At 41.7% G+C, this 23,666-nt stretch overlaps 1 long non-coding RNA gene across 1 annotated transcript in view; it reads left to right on the top strand.

Annotated features, from left to right (window-relative positions):
- Positions 1 to 14,202: 14,202 nt before the first annotated feature.
- LOC135456061 (uncharacterized) overlaps positions 14,203 to 23,666 on the top strand; it is a 69,464-nt gene continuing 60,000 nt past the window's right edge. Inside the window, exon 1 of the long non-coding RNA XR_010442460.1 lies at positions 14,203 to 14,692. This is a non-coding gene — a long non-coding RNA (uncharacterized LOC135456061). The remainder of the gene's footprint in view (positions 14,693 to 23,666) is intronic.

The raw sequence follows: 23,666 nt of genomic DNA, 5'->3' as shown, positions 1-23,666 counted from the left end.
GCCGGCTCCGGGCGCTCAGGGGGCAGCTCCGGGCGCCTCAGGGGGGTGGGCCATGCCGCCTGGCGGGGTGGGGAAGAGCCGGGGCGCGGGCCGCGGGCCCGGCCCCCCGCCGCCGCCGCCCCCTCCCGGGACGCCCCCCCGAGCGCCGCTGCCGGAGTCGCCTCAAGCCGCCGCGCTGCTGAGCGCATCCGTTGGAAAACATTGGGATTCTCCCATGGTGCCCCGCGAGCGCCCGCCTGACGTCACGGGGTGGGGTGGGCGCCGCACCTGCACTGCACAAAGGCGGGGGCGCCGCAGGTGCGCGGGGGCCGCCCCGCCCCAGAGCGTCACGGCCGCGGGAGGGGCTGTGAGGGACCCGCCCGTGTCCCCGGAGCCGCCCCCGGGCCCGTCCCGTCCGTCCGGGAGCTCTGCCCCGCGGGAGGGACCGGCGCGACCCCCGGCAGTGGGACAGTCGCGGGGCTCGGTGTCCCTCGGGGTGTGGGTGTCCCTCGGGACAGGTTCCCGCGGGGGTTCCCTCGGCAGGACGAGCGAGAGCCGCTCCGCGCCCCCGGGACCCCGCGCAGCTCGGCCGGAGCTGGGGCCTCGTGGCAAAGGTGCCGCACGGGGACCCTGCAGAAACGGAACGCTCCGACTCGGCTGAGCAGATCGGTTTGGGGATTTGTTTAAAGGGTAAATTTGCTTTTATGGGTTTTCTTTGCTCCTCCCGTGCAGCGCAGGGTGCCGGCAGAGGGGCTGCTGGTCTGTAGCCAGTGATGCAGGTCAGGTCTTCTTGAAGTTTTCACCTGTAAGAAACAAGGATGCTTTCTAATCACTCTCCCAGTGAAGTCCTGTGGAATGCTCGCTCAGCACTTGCTGGGATTGGGGGGTTCTCATCTCGTGTCTGCCTTTAACTCTGGTTTTGTCTCTGCATGGAACCAGTGCTGAGGAATACACTCACCTACAAGTAGACTTTTTTCTGACTCAAGAGCAGTGGTTATACATGCAGCTAAGTTCCTGTTGTGATACAGGTGCAAGTTTGCAAAATTTTAGGGATGAGCATTTATCAGACAATTTCCCATCAATGCAGTCTTTCATCCCCACACACAGAAGCACAGGTGGAGGTTGGAAGGAACCACAGTGGGGTCACCTGGTCCAACCCCCCCTCCCTGCTTAGGCAGGGTCATCCTGGTGCAGAGGGCGCAGGATTGTGTCCAGAGGGGTCTGGAATATTTCCAGAGGAGGGAAACTCCACAGCCTCACCTGCACAGCAAAGTTCTGCCTCATGGTCAGGTGGAACTTTCTAAGCTTCAGTTTTTCACCACTGCCTCTTGTTCTGTTACTTGGCACCACTGAGAAGAGCCTGGCTCTGTTTTTACATTAATATGTGGAAAATATTTTGCTACTCTTCAATAAAGAAAATTGGGTTTGGCCATTTCTGAAAGCAGAGGCAAACAAAGCAGTTACGTAGGGTTATGTCTTTGTTGTGTTTTGGGGGGATTTAACCCCCATTTATCACACTGAGATGTGTGTTGCAGCTTTTCTTTAAGCAGGAATTTCAAAGTTAAACATGCATACATCTGATTTGGGAGTCACTTTTGGGCTGTGTGTCCCTGAGAGTCAGTTATTCCACTGACCTTTGGGGGAAATAAAAAAGTCTGTGAGCATGGATTGAATGGTGGAGCTTGATGGGAAAATTCATCCAAGATTCATTTGAGGGAGGCCCAATGTTGGGGTGGCATCCACCCATGGCTGGGGGGAGCTGCTGCATCCAACAGGGAATATTGTCCTGAGAACAGAATCAAAAAAGGGTTTAAAGTAAAATATCAAAGAGCTTCTCCTACCTTTTTGGGGTGTATAAGGTAGATGCTAAGGAAAAAGCAGCATGTGGAGGTTTAATCTAAGCTGTGCCATCGTGCCATGGAATATATTAAGGTGCCAAGTGAGATAATGAACCAGCTCTATTTTTAGTCCTAAAAGGAGAGGAAGTAGCGAGTTCTAAATGGTTTTTCTCTATATAGCTTTTAGGTCATGCTAGAAAATGCTGATGGTTTCTAGTGAATTCTGTGAAAGTCTGTTTGCATTAATCAATAGCTGCCTTCTGAGATGAAGAATGATACTGATTTCATGTTTAAAATGTAGGGTTGAGAAGTTTCATAGCAGATTTAAGCATTATAAGACCGAATATATTAAAATATTTTCAACCCAAGAAAATATCCCTAAGCCAACTTTAGTAGCTGTAGAAGCACACAGGATGAGAGGGATGTATTTTTAACCAGCTCCCATACTGATTGCCTCTATAGAGGACATTTTATAGGATTCCTTTGGATTTTAAATATTGCCTGGTACAAAACAGTCAAACAGGGCTGGAATCTGCCTTGCTGCTTTCACTTAGAGAGCATTTTCTCTCATCCCTGACAAACCAAGCACCATCAGTGTGGGGATAAATCCCTGGTGTGCTTTGTGCCAGCTGATGGAGCTGCCCCTGGACCTTGTTCTTTCCAAAATGAACCATCATCATAGCTGGGAGAGGAGCTACAAAAAAAAATTGTGTGTTGGATTATTCAAACTTACATTGCTAAATAATGTCTCTTGTGTTAAAAGCAGGATTGTCTGCATGTCCTTTACTTTCAAATGTCAGAGGTGATGATGATGCATCTGTGGCACTTCCTGCTTCCTTCCTTAAAGCAGGCTCTGCATTCCTTCTGGGACAGGGCTTTAGAGGGGGAAAAATCAATGTGAGCAAAGTCTTGTCTTGGTGCTGAAAGACCAACACCAAACAGGAATGGAGTCTTTCCACAGAGGTAAATAAAGCTGATGGAGGCAGGCACTAACTAATCTATTCCAAGTATATTGATTTGTAAATCCCTCTGAAACTGGGATGAAACTAAACCTGGTTCTACCTGCGGGTACAAAGCACCTGAAAAATTGTCCTCAATTTTCCATTTCCTACTTCATATGATTCTGTAGGTGTCACAAACAAAACTACTTACAGGATCAGAATGGCTATTAGTAGAAACATGACTCCCCTTTTGTTTGGTTTATTTCTCACTATAGGAGTCTTGTGGTAAACAAGTTTTCAGCATTTTCCCAGAGTTCAATATCTGATCTGTTTAGTTATCTCTCAGAGGATTTCTAGCCTTTTATATTTATGATGAAAAGTTATGATGAAATTTGTTTAGCTTAATAGCAAATATCTCTGCAATTGGCATCCATTCAGTTGCAGGAAAATACTTCTTGAAATTGAATATCCAGAGAAGAAACACAGCATAGTCCAAACCAATGCATGTCCATCTGATAGGACTTTCCTTGATTTTTTTTTTTTAATGCAACTATATAAATGGTATGGATGATTTGATTAGTTTGTTTTCTCTCTGACAGAGAGCTAAATGCCTGTTGTATGAGCAGGTTATATAAAGAGAAATTCAAACTTGTGTTAGAAAGGAATGATTCTCTGGGGAGAAAGAAAAGAGGTGAGTCATGTCAGTGCTGTTTTTCTCGAATCAGCAGAATATTAAACAACCTCATTTTCCTTAATCTGAAGCCTACATGTGATCTCTGAGCACCACTGATGTGGGGGGGTTGTGTTGTTATTTAGAAAAATGAATTCAGGGTACATTTGGATTGACAGAATCAGCTTTCATGTTCAAATTGTTCTGATGACCAAGGCACAAACAGCCTTGCTAGGAGCAGTTTTCTTAGATGCAGCAACAGAAAGCATTTGTTCTGCTGCTTGTGAGTCTTAACCTAGTTTTTAAGATTTTTCTGCCAGCTTGTTGTGGCTCAGCGTGCTCACCATAACAGAGATGAGCATTCCCATGCTCCAAAAGCTCTTGTCTCTATTTACTTTGTTGGGGGTTCTTTCCCCTCAGATGCTTTCTTTGTAAAGAGGACACAGAGCCTATTTTGAGCCTTTGTTTGTCAAGACCATAAATGCATGTCACCAAGAAGAGATAAAATATCAGCCAGCAGTCACAACTTTGTAAGTACAAAGGCTTGAAGCACATCTTCTCCAAAGCACTACTACAGAAGGCAAATAAAAAATGAATAAGCATCAAGGGCTTGTTTATTGGGGGCCTCGTGTGCACATTGAGAATTTCTGATACTCAGGAGCTGTTCTGGCAACGGCCCATCTGATTTTCATGTTTGCTTTCCTTCCCAGCTCCAGTGCTCACTCCCATTTTACAGGTGAAGGAACAGGAAAAAGAGGCGGGGAAAAATGTAAAGGACCCTGAGCTCAGCTCCCTGCCCTGCCACCCAGCTCTGCTCACATCCTTCTATGCTGGGATGATGGGAAGGGGAACCTCTTCTCTTATTTCAAATTATGCAGCTTATGGAGCTGCAGGATGTGGTCACTGAGCTGTCCTTGTGCAGGAGGAGCAGGGAAAAGGCTGTGGGGAACTCTGGGGGCTCCTGAGGTGCTGCCCAAGCCAGCGAGGTTCCAGCTGCTGTGCCACAGAGATGATGTTTGAAGGGATGAATCTCATCATCCTCTCTGCTGTTTTGTACCCTTTAGCCCTCAGGATGTCTGAGGAGAAGGGATGTACATATAAAATCCATTATAGAGCCAAATCTCCTTCCTGGCCACATTTTGGGGAATTAATATCCTTGTATGTGGAATATCTTGGCTTTTTACAGGCACTGTGTTCTTAAGCAGACACATGGCTGGGAGTTCCTTATTCTCACTTCCATCCTCAAAGTATTCCACAATCTCAAATACCACAAAAAGACTGCAGATATGTGGGGGGTCTGAAAGCTATCTTTGGTGTAATTGAGACCCTACAAGCTCTTTGAATTAATACAGAAAAAAACAATGAACTGCTTCTTGTTAGATTTGTAACATCAGTCCTGCAGGTTCTACAATTCAGGAGAGCAGAAATAGCTCCAAGAAACTGGTGTTGGCTGTAAATATAAAATAATACAGTGTAAGATCCCAGACTTTTAAAATAACTATTTGGAGCACTGAAATTCCATTTGGAAACAAAATACCTTGGAAAAAGAAGAACCTCTGATTTGCTTGTGCTTTGCAAGTCTTTGTATTTTAGGAGCAGTGCAGCTCATTTTTGTCTCAGAGATAAGTCTGGATATCTTGTAGCCTGATCAGAGATGTCATTTCTTCTTATTATGTATTGCATTCAGACAGTACATTCTGATTCAGATCTCATCTTGTTGCCGAATCGGGAATAATTTTGACGTATACATTTTTCAAATTAATTCCAACAGTGAAGATCATTCAGTTGTCAGCAGAAGTGGAAAGGAAAAAGTGGTGCTCTGTGCTAATTAGATGAGAGCTGACGAGTCTTTGATGTAGAGTGCAGGACAAAATCCTGATTCCACTCATGTTAGTACCTTTCAACATTTATTTCAATGGCATTTTGTTATTGTCACTTCATTTCTTGTGTAACGCAGGACTTCTGCTGGTATTTCACACTCAGACCACAATACACAAGAAATTCAGCTGTTGGAGAGTTGAAATACTTCAGAGGCCAGTGAGGCATGAAACAAGTGGCAGAGCTTCCTTCAGTAGGTCACAGTTTGCAGTTCTTTGGGACCTGAAATCCAGTGAAGACCACAATAATCAGGATTTATGAGCGTCTCTCAGAAGATACAACCTCAGCTGGGCTTCGATTCATGGAATGAAATACAGGAGGTCTAGAGCTGATCCGCAGCTGAAGACAAGAGAATGAAAGCTCAAATTGGCTGGAACTCCCAGAGAGCAAGGTGCAGGACAGCAGAGCAGTTTCTGTTGTGAGACTGAAGCTGTGCATTGCATGAGAGCCCAGCAGCCACAGCCAGCCCTTCCAGGTCTCGCTCTCAGGGAGCTGCAGTGTGAGAACTGATTTAAAGCTCAAGGTTTGAGCTTGCCCAGGCAGAAATGCTGTGGTGGCTTTTATGTGACACCTTCATTCCTCTCTGAGTGCTCCTGTGGGCTGGGTTTATGCCTGCCTGGGATAGACTCATCTTTGGGCTGCTTCCATCTATTCAATTTCCTGCTCACCAACTCAAGCAAGACTTGGGAGGGGAAGCACAACAGCTAGCAATACATTTTTGGAATTTGTAGTTTCATTTTAAGTAAAACTAGGACTTCATACCGTTCCTACACAGTGGAGTTACTGCTTCCTCAGAGCTGAAGGGTTCAGGCAGTAGTTTGCATCCTCATTTAGGCAGAATGTGGATGTGCAGCAAGATCACTGCTGGGGAGGCTGTGCTTTGCTCTTTTGCAGATGCAGTGAGTCATCTGAGAAACCATTCCTCAGCAAAACCCAGCTAACTCGGGTTACTTTTTAAATATGGGGTTTTTGACAGCTGTGGATGTTGCCGTGGCAGCAGGGGATGTGGAACATCCCCTCCCCTCGGGGCTGCAGCTCTGTGTGCTCTTTTAATGCCATCTTGCTGTGAGCTGGGGAAGGCCAGGCTGCTCAGCAGCTCCAGCACAGCTCCCTGCATGGACACAGGCAGTGGTGGTTTTTCTAGGATCAGCCCTAACAGCAAATTTTTAACCTGTAAAGTTGGCCCAGGACAGAATTAAGTGGATCTTCTATTCCATGATTTCAAGGCTGGAGATGGATGCTGTCATAACTAAGGTCAGAACAATGGAATCGTGGAATTTTCTGTGCTTTTCTGTTGTAAAAAACTCTCTTTGCCAGCCTTGCTTCCAACCAGCCTAGACTGTAATGAGAGGAACACCTCCAGAGCCTGCAGCTGAGATCTCAAGTGTTTTGGAAATAAATCCTTTAACATCTTTATCCAACCAGTAAAGTGCAGACTTTGCCTGGTAAATTCTTCCAGTCAAGTCAAAAATCAGGTGGTTCCCACAAAGAGTCCCTTTGTTTTCATTTGTCCCTGAAATGTGTCTCTTGTTATACTAATGTATCCTTTTAGGTCTAGACACAAAAGAATGCTTTGCAAAGGAATTCCTAACATCAGTTTAATATAATCTGTGAACCACACAGATAATTTAAACCTCTCTCTCCTACAAATAATTCTGCAAGACCAAGTCCTTCAAGTTTTAAGGTTCAGTTGCAGAACTAGATTTTCTTATATTATTATTATTAATATGTAGTCTAAAAATGTTTTATTCTAACCTGATGAGAAATACAGAGATGGGAAAACAAATTTTTGCTAAGTATGCAATTCCTGGTGTACATGAATGACTGCTTAGCTTGTCATTTGTCAGCTTGTGTATGGAGATGGATGTTCATGCAGCTGATTGTATGACCTGTGGTATTTATAATTAGGTAATTATACCCTTGCTTAATGAACTAGTAAACAGGGATTTTTTGCTGATGTTGCTTTTTCCCTTCTCCTAGAAAGTGGAAATAAATCCAATTAGATCAGTCAAGGAAGATGCCAGTAGGTTTGCTTTTTCCAAATCATTCAGAAGCCATGAATTATTTTAACATTTAGGCTTCTCTCTCCCTTGGCTTTGTGGCTGTTGCAAAAATTCTGTTTATTAATGCAGTACAAACCAAAGGTGTCAAAACCAATCTGTGTCTCCATTTGTAAGGGTGTTGTGTGTGAGCAGCTGAAGGTGCAGTGTGTGCTTGTGAAATTCTCATTTCATGGGCTCTGACCGGATTTCCTGGGTAGAAGTTCAGCTGACACCACAGGAATGTCACAGCCTGTGCATTCTACCCAGGGCAAGTGTCCATCTGCATGCTGTTTACAGAGGTATTTCCAGCTCTGAAAATTGCAGTTACTGCGACCAGGTTTGGATCCATTTTCTATTCCTCTGGTGTTTTAACCTGCATTTTCCTATCCAGGGCAATGAGGAGCTCTGCTTAAGACCATAGGGAGCTCTATTTAATTATAATTGGCAGCCTGCAATCCTTTGTGCTGTCAAGGAAATCCTGGAGCTAATGGATGATACTGCAAACCCTTGGTAGTGGTTTTACACTCAGCAATTTGTTCTTTATTTAGCTGAATAAATGTCTGGTGGAGCTGAGAGAATCCACTGAGGAAATGCTGTTGGACAGGAAATTCTTGGTGTGCCAACCCTAAGAATTAATTTATTATCTGAAAGGGTAATTTTGACATCTAGGTTTTATTTAGGCATCTGAAGTAATAAATATCAAGGTATAATAAATATCAATATATAATATTTTAGTAACAAGACAATTTCCAAGAGCAGTGCAACCTGACAATGGTTATGAAATGTGTCACTGACTGTGGGCAGAGGAGAATTGTCTCTGCTCAGATGGTTTTATAGAGGTCTGATGGCTCAGGATTGGTTTATGAATTGAGTTTTAAGCACAGTGAGAGAGTTTCAGTAGCCCAAATAGGCACCCATTTTGCAACGTGGCTGTCTCCACTGCAAAGTCCTGATCAAGCAGAAGGAAATGGTTTTCCCTTCACCATTTGTAGGCTCAGGAAGAAATCTGGCACAGCTGGAGTTTGTGAGAGTCAAAAGGTGCCACATTTTGATACCAACCTGTGAGACACCTCATATACTTCATCATCATCATCATCATCATCAAATGTGTTAAAGTTGTTCTCTGTAATTGCAGGCACATCAATATTTGCAGTTCTGTTGTGGAATTGAGTCCTGCAGAGGAACAAGCCCGGGCAGGGCAGAGCACTGATGCAAACAAACACTGATTGCTCTCTCCCTGGGCAGTCGTGGCTGGCTACAGGGGCAATTGAATATTTTGGTAATTCTGTGTATTTTTACACTTGGCAGTGCAGCCTGCCGAGGATTTTTAATTGCAGCCACTAGAGAGCACTAGGGGATTGTCTCTTTCCAAAGCAGGGTGTGGTGAGCTACAGTGTGAAAGGCTTTTTTTTCCCATTTCTGAAGAGTCCTATTGTGTTCTGTACAAAATAGAGGCTATTAAACCAAAATTTTAGCACCTCTGGCATTTTGCTTTACATAATTATTATTCATGGTGGCTTTTTTCATCAACATGTAATTGTCCCTCAGTGGGGTTTCACTGAGTCCCCTGCAATATTTAATGTACAGGCTATTTTTACTGTAGGGCTGAATGATGATGCTTTGCTGCCTGCTGCACAGATAACCTTGGGAGAATCTACTTCTGCTTTAGCTTATCCTTAGGAAAAACTTCTGCCTCAAATCATTCTCAAATCAGCAAACAATAAATGCAGTGTATCTATGTAAAATACATATACTCAGAGAAATGGTGATTTAAAGGGAAAATGCTGTGTGAATTAACCTGTTAATCTAATTGCTGTTTCCTTATCTGACTGGCACTGCATATTTTTAGATCTCGTGGCCTATCTCATATTCCCCCAGAAAAAAAAAAAAAAAAAAAAAGGCGTTATTTTCTTTCTGTGCCTTGAGAATTTTTTCTCTTTTTGTACATCCTTCTGAAATCAGCTGAACCTTTAATGTTTACACTTTGCCCTTTTAAAGCTCCTGTGTGCTTTTTGTGAGGATTTTCTCATTGAAATCTGATTGGTATCTTTCAGCTTATTTTATGAGCAGAAGGTTGTAGCTTAAAACTTGGCAGTGCTTGTGAAGAAAACACATTCTTAGAAGATAAAGAGGAGCCCAGAATTTCAAATTTTTCCTCCCCAGGTCTGCAGCTCTGCTTCCAGTGAGTGGTGAGTGCAGCCGTGGTCAGCAAAGGAATTGTCCCAGAATGGTGTTTCCTTCCTTCCTTCCTGCAGAAACTGGTGCTGAGGGGCAGAGCCACTTGTTCTACTAAAGTGAAATTCTTCTGTCAGCATTATTGAGTCAGAGCAGCTGGAGGGGAATAAACTGGATTCTGGTGAGATTAAATGTTGGGCCAGCTGTGTAAATGGAATATGTGGTGGTGTGAGAGACCCCTCTCATAACAGTGGTATTCATCACATCATCCTAAATAGGCCAGACCTAGGGAAAAACCTCCTTTGAGCTGCAGATCCCAAAATTAGTTTGCCAATCTGTTTATGTCAGTGTTAAACTTGAAATCCTAATTACCAGGATTGGTTTGAAGTACTTGATGACAAAGCCCATGTTGCTTCTCTGACAGTGGAACCAAACTGCCTAAAAAAATAACTCACAGGTGTACCTGTACATTTGTTGGGTTTGTTTGGGGCTTTTTTTGTAGTTCTTCTTCACAAATAATGAAGAATCTTCATAAGAGAGACTCCAATTCCATTCACCTTTCCATACCAGAGTGCTCAGCTGGGAAGTGATTTGACCATATGGAAAATGTTACTGGCTTTGAATCAAGGGATGAAATTTAAAAGTTACTCAAACAATTTGTTTAAGCAACTCAGAATAAACAACATTCAAGATATGGTATTTTTAAAAATTCTGTCTATAAGCTTTTTATTTGAGGTTTTTTAGGAGTTTTCCTTGCATCCTGGACCAAAGATTCTTCCCAGGAATCTCTTGATTTGACCTCTGTTATGATTTACTGTACTGAGAAGTTTTCAAAGAATTTCCTCTCACTTGCTGGGAATTAATTGATCTAAATAGTTCCTAGTTTTCCTGGGCTTTGCAAGTATTCCTTAATGTGTGATCTTTCCAGGAGTTTCTGGACCTATAACATTTCTTGACCTTTTCTCACTTTTTATAGGGATTCCTGGGTCTAGAACCTGAAGTAGTTCTTGTGCTGTTCAAGGAATTCCCCATCCTAGATTTAGACCCTTCATAAGAATTTTCCCAGGTTTTCCAGGAAATCTTGGATCTAAACTCTTTCCAGGAATTGCCTCCAAAAGTCCTTACAGGAACTGCAGTAGCTCCTCACATCCCATATGCCCTGATTTTGTTTCAAGGCCTGGAAATAGCTGTTCCCATTTTTTGGTGTCAGAGATAAGCATCAGTCTGTGCAGAGCTGAGGAGCTGGAGGCACCCTGCAAAGAAACTGCTTGAATTCCTCTTTTAAAATCAATTACCACAAAAGTGATTTTTTTTTTCTCTGAAAACACACTACTGAACCCACTGCCCCAGGAGTGATGATAAATCAGCTCTGAGTGCAGCCTGCATTCCCTCCCCTCTCTGATTCCCCCGTCCCTCTCACAAAGTCAGAAATCCCTCAGAGGGACCTTGTTAGTTAATCCATGAACTCCTCATAGCACCATCCATGCAAAGGCATGTCATAAAATGTTTACTCTTCTCCTTCTGCCAACTGCTCCCAGCCAAAGCCTTAATTGGACTTGAAAAATATGCTTATATATTTTCCTTTAGGGCACTGGAGTTTTAAACTGCTGTCTGGCTGTTGTCCTCAGTCCTGAGGTAACTTTCATGGTCTAGGTGAAAGTAAATCCAATCTTCCCAGCATGGTCTGTGGAATAGTCTGCAAAGGTGATTTTGTTTTTCTGAGGAGGAGAAACACAGGGACAGTGTGGTGGTCTGTGATCAAGGCACTCGGATCTGTCAGAGCTACCTGAAAAATTCTGTACTTGCTGGCTTTCTTCTAGCACAAAAAAAAAAAAGAATTCATAAATATGTAAATGCTTCCTTGCAGGTCTCTTCCTAAGCAAGGAGTGATCTCCAGCTACACATGTTCAGCACCAGGAGGTGCCAGTCCTTTATGAGCCCAGTAAAAAAGCATTGAGCTGCTCTAAAGTGTCACTTTAAATTATATTTATTAGAGCTGACGCTATAAGGAAAGTGTAGTACAAATAATCCTATGTCCCAAAAAAGATAGGATCTGTGCCTTGAATTTTTGTGGATTCAGAAACACAATTAAAAGTTGTAGTTTCTCCATTCCCTTCCTTTTCACATCTCTTTGTGTCACATCAGTTTAGGAAAATGAGCCAAAGCACCCATTTCTGTACCATCGCTGAAATGAGGCAGGTGTGGAACCATTTGTTATTTTGTCACTCTTGGAATAGAGCTGTGCTTTTGGAAGTGACAGCAGAGAGAGCAGTCTACATGAGCCAGTTGTTAAAGCTTCATGCTGTTGTGAGTTCAGTGTAAGACTTTGCATTTTTCAGTCCTAATGTTGTGTTGAACTTCCCTTGCTTTCCACTAAGCATGAATCATTCTCCTTGATTAATCCTGATAATAAAATTACATACTGGAAGCCCTGTAGGATAAGAAATAATTACTGAGGCACTGTAGGAATGAGGGAATGCCTTTGTGGAGTACCCTTTAGAAAGTCTAAAATGCCTCTTTCATAATCATTGCACAACATGAGTTGCCAAAAAGCAGCATTTGAGAAGAGCTTGAACTGCAAAACTGGCGTGACAAGTTAGAGAAACCACTTTTTTGTGCCTCCTGGTGTAATGTTACACTGAATGGCTGCTGTGTCAAGAGAATTACTACAATCAGAAACATGAAGAATTTAAAATTAAGAAGTAAATGCTGCTGACTTTATAATGCCTGTAGATGATGTTACTCAAAGTAGCTGGCTTTCATCAAAACTGGAGTTAATTTAGTCAAATTGCCAACACATTTCTTTTCACTGCTTCTTTCAAACCAGCTCTAATTATAACCTTAAAATAGCATCTTTACTGGCAAAAAAAAAAAAAAAAGCCTCAAGACATGGGTCAGCAATCTGTTTCCCTTAGCTCAGATATCTTATTTAAATTTTTTGTATTTATTTTTCCCCAAGAAAAGCACATGTTAGTTGAAGTAGATTTTTCAAATGGGTGCTTTTCAAGTTGGAGCTTTTTGCAACTTCTGTAGATAGGTTAAGATATGAAGGTTACAGTACGTTAAAAAACAGTTCTCTTTTTTTTTTTTTTTCCTGTTTTTTCACCTATTTTTTTCATTTACTTGTTGCAATCAGGCAATATCTACCAGCAAACTGGCAATTAAGTTTTTAGAACTCTCTTGCTTTACATGAGCTGTTTGGACATGTCCTGAAATAAACAACTAAAACTAAAAGGCCAAGTAAAACCTCTAAAGAAAGATATCTGCCCATATACATTATAAAGGATGGAAATATTAAAACTGGATAGTCCTCCCCTCTTTTTGATGTGGAATTTTTAACCAAACACTAATGGTGCTGGGAATTCCATATTGCAGCTGAGGGGAGCTGATCAGTCCAGCTGTTACCCTCAGCTCTGTGGATCTGCTACAGCATCACTTTCCTTGCAAGTATTGAATTTTTCATCTTCAAAGCTGACACAGATGGTTTCCATAAAGCACTTGGGAAAATGCTCTTTGGGACAGAGATTTTTTTTCACTTAGGAATGACCAGTGACTACATTTACTTTTCCCAGTACCTCGAACAAGGGCTTTGCTGTGAGTTACACTTTTGTTCTCTCTCAGGTATGAGGTGCCTGAACACCAAAGGAATGAAAATATGTTTTCAGCAGGATAAAACTGTCAGCCAGCTCAGATTTCATGTTACACCTGAGCACTGATTGCTTGGCCCAACATATCTTAGCCTGCTGGGTCTACACAACTTTCTCCCTGCCTTTTCCAGGGCAAAAAAAAGAGGTTATGTTCCTGAGGAGCCCAGTGGCAGAGCCTGAACTCTGTTCTGAACTGGTCTTAATTGGTTATTTTCTGTAAAAGGGAGAAGCTGCAAAACAGGAAATCAGTGGAAACTTCTAAGGCGTTTCTACAAGCATAAATCTTCCTTGATTGCCTGGCTTGGTTTTAAAGACATGTAAATTTTCAGCTTACCCAGGGATCTCACAGAAAACCTAGTTCCTGAAGTTTCTTTTTTCTCCCAGTTTTTTCATCCACATACTAGGTACAGAGTAGATTTATTGATATTTTTCAAGAGTGTCATGGACTAACAGTGGCTTTTTTGTTTGTGCTCATTCTAGTGGAGCAGCAAGAAAACGATTTCACCTGTTAGGCAAAAGTGAATTTTGCAATCCAAAGCCTGGAGGCACAACTAATTACCCTGGGAGGTGGAGCTTGCCGGGGCAACCTGAGTAAATTGGGGTGCTGAAAGAAATTCGGGGGAAAAAAAGAGGTTGGTTCTGCTTTTTTCTTCCTCCTGGCCACTGTCCCCCGTAGGCTTGGAGCCCTTCCTCAGTGACCAAGGTTGTCCTTCCAGGTTCTGCAGGAATCTGTTCCAGGGGAGCTGGGACAGTCCCTTCCAGGGTCTGTTTGGTATCTTGGGCAGGAGATTTTGCTGCTTTACTAAGAGCCCTTCCTGGCAAGAGGATTGTGCACATGTAAATGGTGAGGAGCTGGCAAACCTGGGGCAGAAAACCAAGCTGGCAGGGAGAGGTTTCATTTAAGCCATAGAATGGCTGCTCCTAGTTCTTGAGGCAGGGAAAGGGAGAACAAGCAGTTTCCTTATCATAATCTCCCTGCACTGATTCCACACCAAGCTAGAAACTGTTCTCACAGTGTGAAGGGTTTGGGGTGATCCATGTGAAGATAAAAATAGGAATGCCATCATTCCATCTAAATCCTTCACTAAATGCTAAAAGTTCTGAATTCTTAAATTTAAGGCAGGGTTAAGATTCTTTGCCACTGATTTTCAATGAGGATCCATCCCAGGGCTCGTTAGCCCCCTGTGAGTGGGACCAGCTGTGCTAATCCTGTGATCAGCTCAGTGATTTGGTTCCAGAGGCACCTGGAGCCAGCAGTTAAACCTGGTGCTGGTGTAAAACACAGGAGGAGCAGACAGAGAGAGTGTCCTGCAAAACCAGGAAAGCTTGGAAACACCTTGGGAGAGAGCTCTGAAAGATTTAATGACCAAGCCAAAAGCAGCACCTGCCTGAGCAGCAGAGATGGCTGTGCTGGCCCAGGTCTGGCTGTGCCTGCCAGGAGCATTTCCCTGCAGCCCAGCCCCAGGGGGAGTCGATGTGAGGCCCAGCTAAGCTCCACACAAAGCTTGGAAATTATTCTGAGGTATGGTTATTTTTTTAATATGTTTTCACTTCATTGTGGTTGGTGTTTTTGCGCTTGCCTTTTGATTCCCTGCATGATTAAGCACCTAAATGCTTGCTGTCTTTGTGGGTTGTTTGTTCCATTTCAAGTTTATTTTGTTTGTTTGGGTTTGGTTTCCATTTGTACCAAATGAAAATTAATAATGATGTGCTTGTAAATAACTGGGGCAAGATTTAAAACCAAAAAAGGAGAGTTTTTCCTTCTGCTTCCATGTGTCCAGCTCCTTTGGGAAATTTTATTCTCTACTGTAAATTCTCAGTGCTTTTTTGTAATTTGGAAGCTCTAGCTTCGTAAGGTTGACTGCCCAGAAATAACCTGCCTGTGTAGAAGCTGAGTTTGGAGAGAGAATCAGTTTTTTCCAGTTACTGTTAAAAGGTGTATCTTTGCCAAAGAAATTGTGGTAATTTCTCTTAAAGTTAAAAGAAAAATGGGGTATTTTGTTGTTTTGGTTTTTTTTCATTTAATCCAGCCTTATATTCATTCCTGTCAACATTACCAAGTCTTCATTGCTATGACTGAGACAGCAGCAGAAATTATCCCTAAATTGGTTTGTCTTTTGAGGGCAACTAATAATTAAATCTCCTGCAGTCTGTACTGTTTATAGGCAATGGAAGTAATTACTAAGTTTGAAAAAATACACTAATTTGGAAAATGTTTGAAAATGTCTCAAATATAATGGAGTCACAAGCCAGCAAGGGGTTATTGGTCTAGACAACATAACCATGGCATTTCATTTAGCTCCACAAACTGTTTAGATTAGTGTCTAAGGAGGGCTTCTGTTCATCATTTTTTAATTTGATTTTACTCTACAGCAAAACTGGCATTTTAGCTTGTTTTTTAAATTGCTATTGTCAAGGTTATGAACTTGGTCACCACCCTTAGCTTAGTTGGGAATTTTTCAGAAGTAATGTTTATCAAAGTTCTTCCCTCTCTTGGTGTCCAGAATTATTTTATATAAGTGGAATTTCTCCTTCTCTGTATTTTTTCTTTAAGTTGTATTTTCTGGCATGTTCCATGAGATTCCCTTACCCAGCTGGTAAGGTCTAGCTCCTCGCAGTTCTCATCTGTCTCTATGTGTTCTACTTAAAACAATAAAATTCTCACTCTGAAAAACTTTCTATTTGAAGTGGGATGGCAACATTCCTTTTTAATGTCTGCTCTCTGTGTTCCAACATGGCTTGCCTCTGGCTGGAGTTCTTGCATGTCTCCAAGGATATTACTAATCCACTTTGGAAAAGAATGGAAAATCTGTTTTACAAAGGTTTTAAGTCTTTTAAACTGCTTTTGTTTCAAAATGAGTCCACTCCTTCCAAATTTAAATTCTTTTCTTGGAAGAAAATATTTTTGGTTTTCACTCTTCTAGGAAAAAAAATACAGAATAAAATCCATATCAAGATTAATGGTGATGTTCTTAATTATTTTTGAATGAAACAAGATTTTTTTAATATAGTACTTGAATTAGTGGTAAGATTATGTTTTCCCCACTTGGAAAAGTGAGATAAGTCATTAGCATTTTGTCTATTACCTTAAATTTAGCAAAAATACGGGAATTACTAAAGAATTATTCCAAGTGGGTTATTTAACCTTGGTTTAGTTACCCAACCCTTTTTCTCATTTATTATCCAGTTATATACTTGCAATGTTATTCTGTTTCATTCCAGCCCACTCTAAGCCACTTCACTGCATCTTTTTTTCAAAGCACAACATTTTCATGTGTGCTCCAGTGTAACTAAAGTTTTTAACTTCTTCTTCTTGATTGACAAACATTCTTCTTTCTTCTTCTTTTTTTTTTTCCTGTTTTTTCTGGCTATGAAAGCCATATAGATTGGATCTTCACCCTCAAGGAAAATATTCCAGATACTTCCTCCCAGGTATACCTGTCAGTGGCTCATCTGCTTTATCTTAGAAATAAATGCCTTGGAGGAGAAAAAAATGCATCAAAATAATTCTTGAATTGTGACACTGCAGTGATCTGTACTGGCTAATGATCCGTCCCCAAATGTGTGGTGTGAATCTGCTCCTTCCCTTTCAGTCTTGGAACATTAAACTTGCTTCATTTTGAGGCAATTGCTGTATAGTCTTCTTATTTAAATGCATATATGTATGAGTGCACTGACAAATGCTTCTTTTTCACAGTATTTGTGGTTAAATTTTTCAAAATCATGTTCTCTTTTTACTTTTAGCTAGGGATGGAGAGGTCTTTATTTGCAGTAACTTTCATTGATTGGTCTTACTTACTTTTTGAGATTATTTCCATGAATCCTGAGGTTCAGGTTTCTGCAGATTCACCCAGGAGGCTCCATTTGTGCTTTCCTACTCTTCCCACCAAACAGGGGAGCCAGGGGAACAGGGCACATTGCATGCTCCGCTTCTGGGATTTCCTTCCCTCTGGTTTCTAGAGGAAGCAAATCAATCAGGATTCTCCTGATTTGTGTGATGCTGGATCTCCTCTACATGAATGAGACGGAAGTGAAGGTTGAGCTGCTGCAAACGCAGCCCTGAAATCCCGGCCCTGCTGGAGCCACTGCCTGAAGTTCACCCTGGTTTCTCTGTGTCCTCAGGGAACACTTTGCATGTTACATGTTCTGCAATGCTCCCGCTTTGTAGCTGAGCCTGGACATGTCGGCTGTCCCTAATTAAAGTAGTCTAGGAAATGTAAACAGCTGAGCTTAAAAGTTAGCCTTGAAATGCATGTTGTAGTCATACAACAAATCTCCTGCAATGCTGATTTAAATATTTGCCAGGAGTGCTGCTGTCTGAAATCTTTTGAAGGATATATTCTCCTCTTAAGACCGTAGACTTTCTTACTTTCAGGTCTATTTTTTTTAACAAAATGAAAACTATTACATGTGCCCTTCCATAAAGCAAAAACTCTATCCCTTATCATTTCTCATTTGTCAGCTCTCCAAGGGAGGGCATAAGAAAACAATCATTTTGGAGAGAATGGACAGAGCATGTAGGGTAAAGGAATTGTTGCTTATATAAGAGAAAAATTATTTTTCTCTCTGTGAGACAATAGTTGGAGTTCTGTCCTTTTGCCTTGAGTGGCAGAAGGTGACAGTGAAAGAGAAATATTGTTCAAGAAATAATGGAACTTCCTTTTAGTTGGAGGTAAGAGGGCTATGGGTAACATGCGTGTGTTTTCAGGAGAAACACAGAATCTTTCAGACATGTTTAGTGATAAAGGTGAAAAAATCTAAAATCCTTGGTTAAAAAAAAATCTTAAAGCCAGTAACAGCATTATTTTTCACTCTTGAATACATTACATGCTACAGTACAGAAAGCAATTAATATTTCATAACAGTGTGAAGTTGTATCACGCAGGTGCCATCAAATGCAATAATTAAACCTCAGCAGAGTGGTTCCAACATGCTGTTACTGGTGTGACCAGTTAGCGCTGGGAGAGAGGCTGGTGCCCGAGGCAGTGGGGCTAAAAGACCAATGTCAGCAGCACCTTAACGAGCTGAGAAAGGGCTTGTGCCCAGCATGCTGCTTCTTGTGCTTTAATCACTGCTCCCTCTGACGAGCAAGCCTGAATAAAGGTGATAAAAACATCACCTGGGAGTAACATACCTGAGCCTCAGTTTGGGAGGTTTTCCCTCCTGTTTTATAAGCTGATGATAAAATCAGCTGCATCACTGAGCTACAGAGGACCAGGACAGACCCTTGTGTGAGAATGCTGGTTTTATAACATGCATTCCTTTCTTTTAGGGAGCATCCAAGAACAGTTATTCAACTCAAAAGATTAAAAAGCCAAGTTTTGTCCTCTCTGGGTTTGTCAGAATCTGTCTTATCTTAAAATCACTGGCAACATTTATCTGTAAGATGCGAGTACATGTGAATGCTGGGCCATGATTATGGACTTTAGATTCAGCAGACAGGCAAATGTAATATGAAAACACCTGAGGATTCAAATTTATACTGGATATCAGGAACTTACCTTAAGAATTTCTCAACCATCACCCCTAGATATGAAGGACTGAAATGTATTCTTTAAAGATTTACTTGATTTTGTTTTTATTGGGCACAGTCTTCCAAAATGACCTTGATTTAAATCAAGTCTTACTAATTTGGCTAGAGAATGGGAAAATAAAAGCAAAGAAACACCCTGAAAACAAAATTTAAAAAATCTAAAAATTAAGAGGCTGCTGGGTAGAGAATGGTAAACCAAATAAGATCGCTTCTGAATTGGCAAGGGAATTCATATATTATGCCAGGTATCTCCTCTTGTGAGATGAGTTTAGATTTGAAGAGTAGAAGATGAGAGCCTTAGAACAGACTGGAATATGGAGAGCGAGGCAGCTGGGAGTTCTGGAGGGTTCCTGTTCCAGGTGGAAGGTGTTGTCTCTAAAATGCAAGTGAAGCCTCACAGGTGAGGGGGGCAGCAAACATCTGGCAGAGCACAGCTCTCAAAGTGGGCAAAATTAGAGAATGGGCTGAGGGTCACCACTGGGAAATTCCTCTGCAGGGTTTCTGCTCCCATTTGTGAGGAGGTGCCATCATCTGTTTTGTGACACCTGGAGAAAATACTTCCTGCCTGTAAGTAACATTTGAGTTTGGGTTTGTAATCTGTGAATGTATCAGTGCTGTTTCTTTGGAACATACCTGGGCCAGCTGAGTGCTCAGTGGGAGCTGATGGGAAACTGCAGAAACCTTTCTGTGGGAGAGCTGGAAGCAAAGATACTTGTGATACAGCAGGACTGTGATATTCTGAGTAGGTAGCTTGGAAATGTTTAAATCAAAGGCTGGGATTTTATTTGAAAAATTCTGTCTAGGTGAAGCAAAAGTTGTACCAATTCCAGCTCACTTTGACAGGTCATTAGTGAAACCTGCCTGGTTGGCTCATAGGGTGCTAGAATTGTAGATTTTCATTTTTTTTCAGTGACTTCTTGGCCAGAGCAGGGTAACTACTCCATGATCCTGCTTCTGAAATGGAAATGAGAGAGCAAATAACCCGTCCTGAGTGAAGGCCCTGCCGGTGCCCTGCCAGGCATTCCAAGCCTGATAAGTTTGCTTGGCCTGGCACCTTTAGGATGGGGATGTTGGGGTTTTGTGCTCCCTGATAGCACTTGCCCTACCTTTAAGAGGACTTTATGGAATGCCCTTATCTTTCCTGGAGCAGCTGAGGCTGTTGCCAGAATTAGGACTGGCACGTGCAGTTACTTGGAGCCAGAGCAGTTTCTATCTGCTTTTATTCTGGGAGGGGGGAAAGTTGTTTAAAATAGATTTTTTTTTTTATTTGAAACTGTGTTTCTCATGCTGAATTTGTTAGGTTGTTTAATGTTTTTCTTGAATGTGGGTTTGTGGGTGTCCTGTCTCAGAGAGGGATGATACTGCTGATTGAAACTTCCTTCATAGTGGAAGTTACAAGTTTACTCAACATTCCTGGTACTAATTGTGCATCTAAAGTTGATGGGGTTTCCTTAAGCCACCAGACAACCACTGCTGCCTTCAAGTGCTTCTTGTTTATTCAGTAATAATGTAAGGACAAGTGCAAAATATTGCTAAATATATCCCAGTGTAACTTGCCTTTTGTTATGGCAGAACCTGGTGCACTGTGCTGTGATAACTGGTACTTCACCAGAGCAGTGTGTGCTCTTACCTGTTTCATTAATTATGTTGTTTTCCAGCTGCTGCTTTTGACTTGTTTAAAATATCTGCTCAATCATGTGCAGCTCTGCTCCTTCTTAGAAAGACAACAAAAGCCTATGAGCTGTTCCTTGGACGGAATTAGTGCTGTTCCATGTGTAGATGACAGGCTGAGACCTCATGCTGTGATATTTAAATAAACATCTTTGCCTTGCATCAGTTTCTCATAAATCCTATACTTATGTAACTACATGTTTTTCTTGGGAAAATGACATCTTGGTAAGTAATGTTGGCTTAGTTGACTTTTGTGGCACAGTCACAGGACCTAAATATGCAAACAGAGAGGGTTTTTGGGTTCAGGTCCCATAGAACAGAAATCCAGGAGGGCCAACTTTAAATCATGAAATTGAGCAACTCTCTTCTTTTATGTTGTTGCACACAGCTGAGTTAGAGGTTGTTAATTCAATCACTTCTGGAAAAATCACAATACAACAATATTTGGGTTTGTGAATTGCTCTACAAATGTAATTATGTAGGTGTAATATATTGTGGGGTTTTTCCCCTAGCTCTTATTCTTGAGGCTGGGTTGCTGCCTTTATATTTGGTTCGTGCTGTACAATAATATATAATTCAGTATTATGTGCAATGGCATTTGTGGTAGTTGTTTTGGATAAAATATAATTTTACAGTAAACTAATTATGGTTCAGTATAGAAATGCTATTAGAAAAAAAATGCAAACATCTACTGACCTGTTCAGTCTATCCTCCCTCTTAAGACTATGTAACACAGGAGAAATGAAAAGCCAAACTGTCCCCATGCCAGTTGCATTACAAGCTGACAAAATATTTAGAAAAGCTTGTTCCTAATATGTAGACTAGGAAATCAGATGGATGTGTGATGGATCTGATAATGAACACAAATTAGGACCCCAAATTGCTGAAGGCAGTTGTACAACCTTGGTGGCAAATGAGCTGCAGCATGTTTGGACACAGTGGACTGAAATTGTCTGGAGTCTTTTCCCCCAACACACCTTTCAAGCACACAGGCTGACTGGGGCCACTCATCCATTCCCTGTAAATCAAAGGTTTCTGTGTTTTCTGCTGTTATCACTCATGGCAAAAGAACTCTTCTTGATTCTATCTTAATATTGCTTTGCCTGCTAGAGATTTTATTCTTGTTTTTAGAAAGAAGTGAAGGTGGCAAATATCCTGTGTTCTCAACATCTCTTTTGTGAGGTGATTTTGTTTCCATATGCACTGAGAAATGAAATAAGCAACCAGCTTCAAGAAGGAGGTTTATCTATGTTGAATCTTATTCCAGTGTTCCCATTACCATCAATGCAAGTATTTCTGAAAAACCTCATTTTCCTCATGGTAAAATGCAATTCACTTTCTTCTGGGGAGACAAAGATGAACAATAGAAGTGAATCAGAGAAGGTAGAGATGAGAAATAGGATTCAAAATAATAATACAAGGGGGAATATGTTACTAGCATTATCTTGGGTTTAATGGTGTGACTCAGTCATAAAATGCTAGTTGGCTACTGCCATTCCTGTAGAGCTGAGGAAAAGATCAAAGAACACCCCCTACATCTACACAGAAAAGCCTGGAGGGGCTGCAGAGTATTGCCAAGGTGAATCCTCTGGGGAGTAATGAAATTGGAATTGCTTTAGCCATGGTTGAAAGGTTAATGTCCTTGTGATGAATGATATGACAGCATTTCAATTACTCTGCTTACTTCTCAGTGTGGGGTGTTTCATTGTCTAAATTGGCTATCCACATAAGTTGGGGTTTTTTGTTTACTGGTAAATGCAGAACTGTTTGGATCTCTGTTGTCAATGCCTAGGCCTGGCCTTAGTGTCTGTTTATAAAAGCAAGACAAACAACAAAAAGAACCCACAAATTACAAACCTGCATAATGTAAAGCAAGAAAATACCGATGTCTTACCTAAATTGGAAAGGGTAAGGTTTAATTTAATGGACTATGCACAGTAATAAACTTGCTTTATAAAACTCAGAATTTCTTTGCTAAAGTTGCATTCTGAGATCTGGAAGGCCTTATCAGTCAGTGACCTTCATTTTTCTATCACGTCTCCAGTTCTGTGCATTAGACTCCTGCTGCAGTGCTGATTGTCCTTGCTCTGGTGGCATTTGCCCAGTCTGCAGCTCAGATCATGGAGGGTGAACACGAGCAGTGAATTTCTCCCAGAACAGCAGCATTGCTGCAGCCCAGTGTCTTGCAGCATTTCACTCCATTCCCAGAACTGCACTCTTGGCATCACCCAGTCTCTGGCCTCTCATTATCAAATGCTTTTTGCTTCAGTGACCAAAACCCTCCTGTTTTCTTTGCTTACCCACAAAATATCCCCCCTCTACCCACAGCTCCCTCTCGAATTCCCAAACCAACAGTTGGGCAATAGGCACCCACCGCTCTGTTGCATTCCACCCTGCTTTTCGTCTCACTGAGCTGCAGATACTGAAGTGTTCCCCTTCAGCACCAGTTTCTGGCACCTATTATCAGTTCTGCAAACCTTTATAAACTAATATTAAAAAAAAAAAAAAACAATCTTTAGCACTTTATTCATTTGGCTGAGCTTGGCCAGAAAAATCAAAGGTTTTTTGTGATATGTACGAACAGCAGGATTGGGTAACTCTTTGAAAAGCAGCTTCAAGTTTGTTTCATTCTTTTATTTTTAAACTTTACAACAGTGGCTGGCAATGAGTTCCTTCTAAAGAAGAATGTTATCAGTGTTGTGGTTGTTTTGAGTTAACAATATGATCTATCTTCCTTTGCCTCCCCAATGCTCCATCTTTTAGCTCTGACATTCCCTGCTGTGTTCTCTACTGTTGAGTGTTTATCCCCTTCTCTGCTCACACAGTGGGATCTCCCCAGTTTGTTCAGCCTGCCTGGAGGCTTTTGTGAAGTCAGAGGTGGCAGTGGCTTTGTGAAGTGCATCTCAGTGTTCTTTTCAATGCTGTTCCCTTGCTTCCATCTGGGCTGTAAGAAAGCAGTCCCAGGAATAAACTGACACTGACATTTAGTGACTCTCTCAAAGCATGGGACACTTGACCATGTTTATGTATCCTGCAGAACAATTATCTGGAAAAGTTTATCTGTGAAGTTGAACTAATTTTCTTTTTTTTAGTAGGAGTTTTTGTTTTGTTTCAGTCTTTTGGTTATGACGAATGGTACAGAAAGTTTTCAGTGTTATGTATGTGCTACACCATGGTGCTAAGTTACCATGTTACTGTGGTGTCCCAGAATGGAGAAACATCTGTATTAGCAGTGCTTTCAGCAGTTTTTTGGCACAGTAAGCATCCAAATCTCACCGATTTCCTGTGCTGC

The sequence above is a fragment of the Zonotrichia leucophrys genome, chromosome 20 (genome assembly GCF_028769735.1).
Source record: "Zonotrichia leucophrys gambelii isolate GWCS_2022_RI chromosome 20, RI_Zleu_2.0, whole genome shotgun sequence".
NCBI classification, from domain to species: domain Eukaryota; kingdom Metazoa; phylum Chordata; class Aves; order Passeriformes; family Passerellidae; genus Zonotrichia; species Zonotrichia leucophrys.
This window is presented reverse-complemented; position numbering and strand designations above follow the sequence as displayed.